Genomic DNA, 12,222 nt, shown 5'->3' with positions numbered 1-12,222 from the left:
CCCCTTTGAGTAATGTTTGAATGTTAGGTGTGTTATCGTTTTGCCTTTGAGCTTTTCCTTTACTACGGTTGAAAATGTTGTTTAGGGGGCCAGGATAACGGGGGGGTCGCTGGTTTTAGCATTTTAATTCCCCAAGCTTCAAATTGCACCTTAGAATCCACGATGTGCTGCACGTCTTCTTCAGTAAGCCAAGTGGTCAGTGTTTGCTCCTTACTCTTTTGGTGTTCCATTCCTATGAATTCTACTGCCAATAGATTCACTGATGTTAAGTATTTTAACGCCGGAATGTTTGATGTTAGCTGCAATATGTTCCCTCTATTCAATATATCTTGGGGCCCTTTTGAATCGTATTCTGGAATTAGCAATAATTTCCGTTCTGTTGGTGCGTTGCAATGGCCTGCCTGGGGCATTGGGTGTTCTTCCTTATTTCCGAGTGTAATTTGCTTTAAGTCACCTTTGATTTCGACTTTTATGTTGACCTGATGGGTCTTGAGATTCGTCGCAGACTGATCGACCAGAAGGTCGTCCACCCGGAGTCCTGCACTCGAGGTAGTTTCTGCTTTCAGGGCTGTACTCGTTAAGGTTGAGTCGGCTTCTTGTTTCGGTTGTGGTCTCTTTTGGTTTTCCACCAAACCATAGGTTCCCCCTAGACTAGGCATTTGGATCTTCGAGATGTCCATTATCTGGGCAACATTCGTACTATCACCGTACCTTTGGTTCCCCATGTTTGGTGCTTCTTGATTGTCGAGGAGTTTCCGTGTTTCTCTTCGTCCATCTTCACGATCTCCATTGGCGTCATGGTCCGATTCTGACTTGTGTTGTCCTTGATTGTTTATACGGAATAACAGGAGTATGAACCCATCAACCTATTGGGATTGGGGTCTAAGGAAGTATAAACAAAACAATATCCCAAGGGGTATAAATGAACAAATTAGTAAGCAATATCTAGTCAGGATATCTATACAGTATTATCCTAAAAGGATCAAGGAGTCAGTAATTTTGTTCATGGTAGTGCTGAAAAGCATCATTTTATAATTCAAAGAGAGGGGAGGGGGGAAAAAGGATAAATACAAATGGTTACAACACTGTATGAACGAATAAACAAATAACAAATATCAGCCCAAAGAGGTTGTACAAGGTGCATGAGTGCAGTGGGTTGTGACACTACGGCAGCGCAAGTGACAAAGAATACAGCGTGAACGGCGCAAGGTGCAAGGTGCAAGTATATACAGTGAAGGTACACAGTGGTTTCCGATTCAGTAATAGTGTCTTAGTTCAATGTTCATATGGAGAACCACTGTGAAGGGGCGCCTAGAGTCTAGCTGTTTGGTCGACGGCGTTTCGATCCATGTGAATGAGGATCATCTTCAGGACATGGTGGGCTGGGTACAGTGCGTGGTTCAGTGAATATCTGACCAGTAAGAGGGGATTCAATTGGAGTCAAGTCAGTAGTGATCCTGATCCAGGTTGCACATGGAGAACAGCAGGATCCTGCAGTAGCGAGTGGTCCAGCAGGGCAAAAGGCCGTGAGGTGGAGTGGGGACGTCCACTTCGGCGTCAAGGAGATTGGTAATCTTCAAGCTTGTCCTAAGACTCGCAGGGTGAAGGAGTGAATCGTCTTCAATTCAGGAAGTAAATTGAATGGCGGCGCTCAGTCGCTATGGTCCTTCACAGTCGTAGCTCGTTGTTCACAGGGACTTCTCGCGTCTTCAATGATGGTTTCCATTTATTCCCCTTTTTTTTTGTTTTTTGGGCACTTGTTCTTCATTATTTGTTGGGTTCCGGTAAAGTCCCCAACTCGGGTCACCTCTTTATTTGGGCCTTGTTTATTGTCTACATTTCCTTCTGCTTGTTTTTCAATTGCTACAGGATCTAAGCAAATAACACTATCGGTGAGATCATCTCTTGAACTAACCGAGGCTGTTGTATGACCAATCTCCGGTAAGCGGAACATTGGATAGAACTTTGTTGTATGCTGCTCTAATGGCAGAGACAATTTGTTCAGTGCTTTCCTAACCCGTTTTTTTTGTTTGCGTGATAATTTTCGGTCATTGTTGCTTGATCTGTCCTGATCTTTGTTGGTTGATCTGTCCTGATTGTCTGTCTGTTTTTCTGTTTTTATGTCGTTGTGATGCTCTGGGCTTGAAAGAACTTGATTGTTTTCTGTTTGAATTATTGTCGATTCCTTTTCTTTTGTTACGCCCTTTACGCCCAAGGAGGATTCATTGATTTGAATTATCTGGTCTAGGAGTGTTGGCAACAGGCTTAATTTGTCTATTATTGGGCTGCATGCACACTGGACGGAGTATTTTGCCTGGGCTCTAGAAATAAGATTGTTCATATTCTCCAGTTTGGTATTGATCCCTGCTATTTGTGTTGCTATAATGTTCATCAGGTCTATTTGAATATCCATCTTATCGTTTTGCATGTTAAATGCTGTTATTGTTGTCTGTAGTGTATTCAATAAAGATTTAGATGTCTCCGAAAAAAAACTATGGTTACTGGCTGTCTCTCCTTGTTGGGAGCTGTGATTTAAAATTTTTGGTCTCCTTTTGGTCTTGTTCTTGGTGAGACTGGTGTGTTTTGTAGTCAATCTCCCTACTAAAGCTGTTGTTGGTATACCTTTGATGGCTTTAATTTCCCAGGGTGAATTCCTGTGGCGTTGTGGTTTTTTTTGAGATAGCATGATGCTTTACGCCCGCTTGGGCAGGCAATTTGGACACAGTTATTTGCATAATGTCTTTGTTCGGTGGTGATATTCTTACAATTTGACAGACATTGTCAATACCTTCTTGGTCGTCTTGGTCCAGCTGGTGCACCTGAGCGGCTATGTGAAGCCTTATTGGTCTCACGTTGTTTATTACAGGCTTCGGGGTGGACGATGATAGGTCACCTTGGGTTGTTTTGAGTATTGTTGTTGGCGAGTAGGATTTTTCACTGAGACTTAGTGCCCTTTGGTCGGAGGTTGGTAAGCCTACTGTCTGATTCAGGCGGTCCGTGGTGTGTGTTAGTTCTGTGTTGCATTCAGTGATATTGTATTTAGTGCCCTCGTTATTTGCCCTGCATGCCTGTGCTGTGTCAGAGCTCAGGCTTGAATCCTCTTTAAGTGCCGTTCCTGTACTGGTACCGTTCATCAACTCCTCCCTTACTGACTCTGACAGAACAAACTTTTCCTCTTCCAGGCTTCGTTTTCGTAAAAGCCACTGTTTGATTGTGCAGGTTGAGTTTTGTTTTGTCCGGCTTCTTTTTGTGGCTTGTTTTTTTCATTCCAAGGCAAAGAAAGTATCTGAAGAGCTAGAGGAGGAAAGTGTCTGAAGAGCTAGAGGAGTCATAAGGCCTGGGATCTCCGCTGTAGTTGAGTATATGGCTGCACCAGGATCTTTCAGCAATAGCAGTCTGGCGCCTTCCTTTGTGTTTCTAAACATTGTAGCAATCGGTGATATTAGAGGGCTTTTTTGCTTGGTGACGCTGCTGTCTGCTTCTGTTTTTGCGCCTTGTTTTTTCGTTTTCTTATTCTGCCTGTCGCTCTTGGTTTTCTGATTGGGGGTCAGTCTGACTCTTCCCGATCTCATCTCCCTGAGTTGTCTCCCTTAGTTGTCTGCCGGAGTGGGCAGTCGGCGGTGGATGGAGCTCACGGGGGACAGGCTACGAGCGGAGCACACAGGGGGGCCGCGGGTCAACCAGACCTAGTTGGACTGCCTGTTGGTCAACCCCCCCGGGCTCTTACTTCGCGGCCGCCTCTATCGGCAGCCGCGCTCGCGTCTCTCTGCCTCCGCGCCTTGGTTCTTGCTCCGGTGCTGACTGTTCGGAATAATTGTGCGGTGATGGCAGCAGCTGGGGAAATTTCGTTCATAAAATGCCACAGTGGTCACCACTTATCTCTGTCTAAAAGATCAAATCTGGCAGTGGTAGAATGGTAAATGCTGAATGTTTGGATTGGTTGTATTAATTGGAGCAGAAGCAGAGTTGTTAATGGGATTTCTTAGTACAGCCCGGCCTAACTGCTCGTTAATCACCCAACCCCCTCCACCTCCACCTTTCTCTGCAGTCAGGGAGGGGGAGGGCTGGCTGCGCTGGGCCGAGGGAGATTGCTGCTTGCGTGCGTGGCTGGGCAAAACGAGGCAAGGCAGTGCTGGGAGGCGATGCAGTGCAGTGCGGCGGGGGGAGAGGTGGCTTCCCTTACCGCTCTCACCTGGAGCCTCTCCGATTATCGGAGCCCGGGTCCGAGTGAGCTGACCGTTCCACTGCTCTGCAATCCTCTGTAAATGCCGTAAACTTCTGCAGATGCCATGGCACCGTAGCGCTCGTCTCTGTGAGGACACCACAAACGCCTACACTCCCCTCCGGCTCCGAGCACCAAACGCTTCCAGACGCTCCAAATGCCAAACTCTAAACTCGTGCTCCGCCCACAAGCGGAAGGTGCATCCAACTTGAGATGAAGAAGGAGCGAACAATCATATCCTTTATAATGCTCCATTTGACCTGGAAGCAGTCTCCCATGGTGACTGGAGCATCATATTTTTTAGTTTAAAAAGAAAATCCAATTTTGGGATATCCCTGTGGAAAATAAAAATAAAAATATGTGCTATAGGGCTACATCCTGCTGTTGTAGCCCTATAGCGGAGAGCAAAATGCATTGACAGGAACCACCATCATGGCGGTTCCTGGCAATGCTTTTATAAAGGACCGCCTGCCTGATGGTCATTTATAAATCTGGTGGGTGGTTCTTCCGCCAGGGCAAAAGAGTAATTTACTCTATTGCCCTTGCAGATCCAAAGGCTGTCTATCAGGATTTAAATCAGGTCCAAAGTTTGAAAAGGTTTCTGAACTTAAATGTTGAAAGGGACTTTGTCACTTTTTGTGAAGATCAAAATGATTTGAATTGTCTGCTACTGAAATTGTAGCCATTGCTGTGGAACCGAAGGCTGAATACTTGAAGCAGGTTGGTCCTGATGGAGCTATGGAGCTTCCGAGATTTCTCGCTGACATTTTTTAAGTCCCTGAATGGGACTTAGTCATGTTTTTAAAGCTGCTTGGAGACTTGACCTGGATGAAGCTGAAATTCAATTTCACACAATGAAACTGTCAGTTGGATACTTTTTTCCCTCAGGTCTCCCTGAAGCTCTGCATCGGTTTATCAAATATTTCAAACTTTCTTTTGGTTCAAAACAACCACATGAGCACTGATCCAAACCACAGGACCTCAGGGAAGAGCACTCAGAGACTATCAGGATGTTAGACAGAGGCCAACAGCAAAGTTGAGTCCACTTCCAGTTGCTACTGGTAAGCTGGGTACTTCCTGGGTACATTTTCTTGCATATTGTTGTGTCCCTTAAGCCACACAGGAAGTCATCCAACTGACCCTTGAAGTCCATTTCTTTGTCCTGGCTACAAAAGTGAGTAGGTACAGTCCTTCAGTGTCCCTCTAAGGTCACAGACAGCAGGCCCTGTCCTCTTCTGATCTTTCACAGGCACACAAAGTATTCTGAGGCAGGCTGTATGAAGGTTCTTCTATGTAGAGTTAAACAAACTAAGGGTGAGTGAGACTTCTGGGCACTCTCTATCCAAGGAGAGAAATGTTCCCGGGCCAACCCTTCTGAATTTTTCAGTAGTTCCTCTTTGCCTCACTGCAAACAATCTCAACAGTGCTGCTCACTCTCAAAGTCCAAGATTGGGAAACTCTTCTCCCCTTGTACAGATCATGTGTGCCCAACCAGAGGCGTAGCCTTTCAAAAACAGTTTTGGTGGTGACTTTCCTTCTACTGGGTTTGGTGCCAACCTGACTAGGAGGAGAAAAGCTGGGACTTTTCCAGGTGTCTTCTAACATTAACTTGTGGCAAGGAATGGTTCTTTGAAGAAAATTAAGTTCCTAAGCTCACTACAACTGGTCTTCCTGCCAGGGTAAGAGGATAACTCCCCACTCCCACGTCATTGTCCCACCTTGGGGATTAGTTTGCACACCTCTTTCACAGTCATTCAGGCCAGGTGCTGGCAGGGCTGTTACTAGAGAGCTAATGCAAATTAGCCTTCAGAAGCTTCAGGCGGTGTAAAGGTAACTAATTAAATGATCAAGCGAAACCGTCAAAAAGTTACATTTCCCATATATTAAAAAAATCAGATTTCATCATTAGATTGGATTTTTATTAAATATGAAAATCAGTATTTGAATGGAATTGTAGCTGATAACGGTCAATAGAATAGATTAAAGTGGATGTCTACACCTATGTAGCAGTCAAATGCTGCCCAGTTACAATGTCGTTCCCAGTCTGGTCATTGGGGGAACATGGCCTTTCTAATGTTATACATGTTCAACTCTTAAATATAATGGACACTACCTTGTGGGCAGCAAGATGTGCTTGGCAGTGGCTTAATTAATATTTAAAATCACATTTTCCTAGCTCTCCAAACAGTGGTTTTAACAGAAATGTGCAACAGTATTCAAGCTGCTGCTGTTAACATACAGATTGGTAGACCTGAAGCCATATTTTCAGTACTACTATAGTGGATGGCCTACTATGTTCTGCAGTCCACAAGTGGCGTTTAACTCTCCATACCATGGTGCAGTTCTGCACTAAATACAATGACTTGGTCTACTTATAGAAAAGTTAAATGTGCTGATCAGGTTTAAGTTAATTTCAACATGTTTAAGGGGGTCAGAGCAAATACACTGGACACCGGATAGCAAAGTTCAAGTTTACCAGCAACAGAGGCCCAAAAAATTAAGAAAAAGGTTTGGCCACCCAAAAAGGGCACATGCAGCAGTGGGCATGATACTCCAAGTAGGAAGGTGGGCTCATGCATACCATCTTGCTCTTATCTGAAATACTGTGAGTTTGTAAGATTCTGTCTTTTTAGGCATTTTTAGATGTGGTGCCCCATTTTTGGAAAGTTTTGCCTCTTTCTCTGTGTCTTACTTCATCAATATTGTGTTTTAGAAAGAGCTAAATACGTTTCTGTGTACTTCTGTTGATGTTTACTTTGACAGATGCGCAACTTGTCCTTTTCTTTCTTTTGTTCATGTTCAGAATTAGTATTATTTTATTATGATGTTTATTTGATTTTGCTGTATTCATTTTCTATTGTCTGTTTCATATATTGTTGTATAATATTATCTGCACAGAATTATGTTAGAAATCTAGGCAAGGATCATGCTTCATTTTAAAAAATGAAACAAAAAAAATGCGAGAAAAAAATAGAATTTGTCATCAATTTAAATTGCTTGGTAGACATAGCTAATTGCAACTGAATTATTTTATATGCAAAAGGGTTCCCAGTTGTTTTGTAAAGGAGTGTTAATTAGTTTTCCCCGGTATAAGGTTGGCTGCTAAATCTTTTTTCCAGACCCTTGAAGAGCCAGGCGAACAGATGTGAGAATCCAATGGTTGAGTGGGAATACTAATTTGCCTGAGAATCCTATTACAGTATCACAGTTATTCATCCACGAGATAAGGTGTTGTGTTCAATACTGCTGTAAAGGAAATGTTTGCTCTTATTGGTGTAAGATTGGACAACTGGTCTCAGTTTATTAATACAATTATCATTTATTTTAGAGACTTGTATAGATACAACGTGTGGCTTGGTACAACTATAGGGTTGTAACTAATGAATGCCATATTAAGATCCAATTTGTCTCAGAGTATGTTGCAAGGACCAGAAGCTTAATACAGCCTCCTTTGAACGCTTCTTCTGTTTTGCCACCAGGAGCCATGAGTACAAGTCAAGTATTGAAAAATGAACTACAGAGAAAGTGAAAACAATGAGAGTAATTTACAATGATTTTACATTGGGCAGAGCCGCAAGTCTTTTTACAATCCATGGAGGTGTTTTCCTCTTTCTAGGTGTGCCGCAGAATGCAGCTCACATAGAAAAAGGAAAGAACAAGGATAAATAAAGATATTTCTCCTCATTAAGCCTACCTTGGGGAGGCTCACAGTTTTGATGCATTCCCAAGTTTAAAGATCCTTGTAAATCTGGAAATGTGTCAAAACCCTTGGGTATTGCATGGGAACACCCACTGCATTGCCCATTGAATGCCTCCCTGATGCAGTGTCAGGCATCACAGTGACTTGCGCTGCTTTGCCTTACCATATCTACGAGGCCATGAAAAGCAACACACAAAGTGGCTTTGCGTGGCCTCACAGATATGGGTCTGTACTCTGCGCTTCTGGAGCATCATAAATGGTGACACACCAGCAGCACAAGAGTCTTGTAAATAAACCTCAATGTGTCTGCACCATCTAACGGTATAGCCACTTAGATGGCTCCTAAAATAATGAAGACTACAAGCTTACGTTCAAATAAAAATCTATAAATAAATATTACTGAAAGGGTCTGCGGCCATTGAAAGAACAGATGTTGGGGCACAGCCCACCCCCTCAGCCCAATCTTGAAGGCCATGCCTTGGACTATTGCCATATTTCTCTTTGTTACTGTAATTATAGGGTTGCCCCCTGAATGAGCTCAAGTACCCCTGAAAGCCCTGATACACAGTCTTCAGTAGTTGTTATGGCAAGCCCATATTGAAAGGGCAGGACTCCAGTTTAACAAAGACAGTATCTTGATGTAGCCATCAGAAGATACATTTGAAGGTTAGGTTTGTGTTGTTAGAGCAGAGTTTACATCAAATGATTTTACTGACAAAAAATAAATAATTATGATAATATTTGCGCAAACAAAAACTTGTTCAGTTACAAGTAAATAAAAATTATGCAAATAATACAATTCAGATAATGCATCGTAAACGCATGCAAATGAAAAGATACATTTCACACATATATATGTTCATTGATGTAGATTGGCCTATTGATCATGAAATACTATTTCCATTCATTTGTATGCATTAGAATAATGTAGAAGAAAAATCTTACGTTACTAATGGATTTGATTCATGTGAAAAATTACAAAATGTTATCTCATGTTATAATGTGTGGAGAAAGAATGACAAAAGAAAAGTAGGTGCTACATGAATATACTTAAAGGTGTCTTTGTGAAACTTCATTAACATGTGTTTATATATGTATTTGTTGGATAACATAAACAATAAATATTAATATGCATTTTCTTATATGAATAATGTTGACACAAAACGTTTTATGAGTACTTTATACTTACATGTATTAATTATGATCAGTTTGAAATGCTTATTAATGTATTCTGAAGTTAATATGCTAGCTTTTTTATGTGCAAACTGTATTGAAATGATAACTGTTTCCTTTGTCATTGCCAGGGCTTAGTAGCATATTTGCAACACTTTTTGCTACACTCTGGATAAGCTGCTTGATAACTGAACTTTTTCAAACCTCATGTCATAATTTTCTATGTTTCATTGTTCAATTTATTTTTAATTTACATGACAGGAGGAGCTGCATAATCGATTTACTTAATTTTTCCAGATTTTTCCAGATTTGTATAGTCTTTCCTGCAACATCACCTCATCTTACTTTGGACTGACCAATGGAATTGAGTGTTATACAGTCGGTGGTCAGCAATCGGCAAAATGGTACTCTAAGGTCTCTCACAAGTACAAATCAGCTATGGCAGGTAATCTGGCACGGTGTATAAGGTAGGAAAAAACCACCAAATCCCCACGTGTGTGAACAGCAGACCACTCTTCTATATATACAAATTCCCTGCACACATTTAAAAGTAAATACAAAAAGTTTCATAAAATATGACAATGATGATTGTCTTTGTATTTTCAGATGTCTTTAATTCAAGATTGAGCTTTCTTAGGCAACACGTTTTTTGTCGCTGTTACGGGGGATTACCCAGCGGCTTCTTCAGGGCTGAGCTGAGTTTCAAGTAGTCTCTTAGTTCCGGTGAAAATTCGAACCCAGAAGGGTTTCCTATAATTTCTGCGCCTGGAGAGGTGAACTATTCAGTCTTGTGTCTGAATATCTTAATGTGCTTCCAAGTGTAAGGGAGTTTCTTTCTCAGACTGCTGATTTGCAGGGTTAACGCGCCATGGCCTGGAAATCCAAGGGGTTCTACCTAATACTTCCAGATGGGGCAGTTCTTCTAAAAGAAACTCCCTTACACTTGGAAGCACATTAAGATAGTCGGACACGAGACTAAATAGTCTACCTCTCCAGGCGCAGAAATTATGAGAACCCCTTGTTGGCTAAGAAGGCTTAAGATCTTGAATTAAAGACATCTGAAAATACAAAGACAAGCATAATTGTGATATTTTATGAAACTTTATGTACTTACTTTTGAAAGTGTGCAGAGGTTTTGTATATACAATGGAACTGAGTGGTCTGACAATTAGGTGATGCCAGGGGGTATCACCCCGGAAACCCTGTTGTATATAATTGTTAAATTCTGAGAGAAACAGGGGTTCCAGTCTGTCTGTCTGCAGCTTCCTTCTTGAGACATGAGTGATCTGATTTTTGATTCTGATTTAAATTCTGCTGTCAGGACTAGGACTTGTTGCTGCTGACCGGTGTCAGGGACAGACTGAGACAGATTACTGTCTTGACTAGCTGGAACTGGCTCTTTGGAACTTTGCTGACATTTCCTGAGAGTCTTTCTAAGGCTCGCCTGGCTTCCCATTTCCTATCACCACATTCACTCTATGATTTCAAATCTGCCTCGCCTGAGGAAGATTTTCCTGTTCACCCAACAAATTCTCCCCAAATCTCAGAGGCTTGGTATATTTCATTAAATATTTTGCTAATTGATCGCTAAGGCTGTAGGCTATTTTTTTAATGGACATTTTCTTTACCTATACAGTGAGTAGCTAAACTTTAAATTCTTAATCTGACTCTGCTGTTCTGACTCATCATTCTTTGATAGTGATTTAATGGTTTTGGGCAACTTATGATAATAGTCACTTTGAGAGATTTATGAATTGTAAGGAAGTTGAGTTGAAGATACAGCTATCCTATTCCTGGTCCTCATTGTGTTACTGCCCATCCTCCGAATGTCCAACCCCTTTCAGCACAGATCAAGATCCATCGGAGGACCAACTGAATGTGCGAGGTAGCAGAAGGCTAACACATATATTGAAATGTATGTAAGAGCCCAGTAAACGCTACAACAGTGTCTAGACCCTGTGCCCTAAATATATTGAGAGATGTTATTTATCACACATGTGTAAACTCTAATACTTGCTGAACTTTGCCAGTTTGTGGTCTAATCCAACTAAAGCCTACATTAAAGCGAGCATCAAATCTTTTAGATTTAGAAGGAAAACTGCTTTAAAGAACAATAATTGTTTTAAGTTCTGAAACTTTGAAAACTCGAACTATACTTTTTTAAAGTTCTGAAACGTTGAAAACTCCCCTTCCTGCACCAGCTTCTGCCACTGCCTGGCCCCACCTGGATGTGTTTCACGGCACTGAGATAGTTCAGCAAGAGCCCTCAGTGAAGCAAACTGAGGCCAGGAAAACCTAGTAAGGTTTCACCTGCGACCAGCTACCATTTCGGTGAACTCTTCTAACTTCAAAGGTCTACTGTGCTAAGCCGCCACCATCACAATACAGTTTGATCATTGACCCAAATAGGACTAAAATAGTTTTTCCACAGTTTTGAATTGCTATAGACTTTTGTCATCGACATTAACCTCCCGGCTCCATGATAAATTCTTATTGTAAAGTCATATGCCATTGCCCGATAACATATATAAACGTGCTTTAGTACTTACTGTTCTGATGTTCCCTTTAACAATGTAAATGCTTTTAGCTAATCAGATATATAATAAATACCGTTCATGTTGTCTTCTGCTTGTTTAAATTTTAAATGAGATATGTACTTTGAATTCAATCGTTGTGTAGGATTTCTTTCTTTAGGATTTCAAATGATGTCTTGTTGTGTATATAGATATCCAAGAGGACTGCTGCTAGCGTGGGGCAAGAACTGGCGTTTGAAAAAGACATTACGTCGAAACGCGTCATGCCATAGTTCTTTGGAATAAAAGCAACCTCCCACAGTACACCCCTGTGTCTCTCCATTCTTTTTTAGTAGAAGGAACAACTTTGTGACATATTTTGCACGTGGGTCCAGGACGTGCATTGGAGAGTCCAGTCTCGACAAAGTGGAAGGAGCAATCCGGACAGCTTCGGCATTTCTTGTTCTTCACGGTGGTGAAATTCTCCAACCCACCACACCCACCCTTGTACTTTGGCCGCTGGAAGCAGTTTGCGACTACGCAGAGGGGCCTCAGTCACTGTATGGAGGTTTCCCAGGCCAGCCCCAGGAGTGGAACAATGTGGTTCGAGGCGT

The sequence above is a fragment of the Lissotriton vulgaris genome, chromosome 10 (genome assembly GCF_964263255.1).
Source record: "Lissotriton vulgaris chromosome 10, aLisVul1.2, whole genome shotgun sequence".
Taxonomy (NCBI): Eukaryota; Metazoa; Chordata; class Amphibia; order Caudata; family Salamandridae; genus Lissotriton; species Lissotriton vulgaris.
The sequence above is the reverse complement of the archived record's forward strand: the minus strand, read 5'-3'. Positions refer to the sequence as shown.